Below are 908 nucleotides of genomic sequence, written 5' to 3'. Positions count from 1 at the left end.
ATGTTTTTCTTGCCTCAAATTATCCCTTTTATGTTGTGAGTTTGTTACCAAATTGAAGTAGCTATAGTTATTTTTTCTGCTTTTTCCCCCTTTTAACCTTTATGCTATAATAAAGCATTTTTTAAAAACCTATTCTGATATAGAGTTTAAACTTTCTGATTAACTCTGTCTATCACCTTGCTCAAAGTTTTGCCTTTTTGTTTCTGGTACAAGAGCTCCTTTTGACATTTCTTGTAAAGCAGGAAAATTTGATGAACGTCCTCAACTTTTGTTTGTCTGGGAAAATCTTTATTTTGCCTTCATATTTGAATGAGAACTTTGCTGGGTATTCTTGGCTGACAGTTTTTATCTTCCAGTATTTTGAAAATGTCATTCCACCCTTCTCCCTTCCCCCCAGCCTATTAAGTTTCTGTTGAGAAATCTGCTGATAGCCTAATGGAGGTTCCTTTGTAGGTTACCATCCTTTGTTCCCTGGCTGCCATTTTCTTTGTTGTTGACTTTTGACAGGTTTTTTTTTTTTTTTTGCGGTACGCGGGCCTCTCACTGCTGCGGCCTCTCCCGTTGCAGAGCACAGGCTCTGGATGCCCAGGCTCAGCGGCCATGGCTCACGGGCCCAGCTGCTCCACGGCATGTGAGATCTTCCTGGACCGGGGCACGAACCCGTGTCCCCTGCATCGGCAGGCGGACTCCCAACCACTGCGCCACCAGGGAAGCCCTGACAGTTTTAAGATAACCTTGGAGAAGGTCTTTTTGCAAATATAACATGGGCTGATTAACTGAGTCCCCTACTTATTTTCCCAGAGTCTTGGTGAATCCAAGAGCCCTGTAACCCCACCCACCACAATACCTTCCCAGTGTCCTCCGGGAAACTGTCTCAGTGTTTACGTCTGCTTTTTCACATTCAAGGT

Source organism: Stenella coeruleoalba (assembly GCF_951394435.1).
Source record: "Stenella coeruleoalba genome assembly, chromosome: 2".
Lineage (NCBI taxonomy): Eukaryota > Metazoa > Chordata > Mammalia > Artiodactyla > Delphinidae > Stenella > Stenella coeruleoalba.
The sequence above is the reverse complement of the archived record's forward strand: the minus strand, read 5'-3'. Positions refer to the sequence as shown.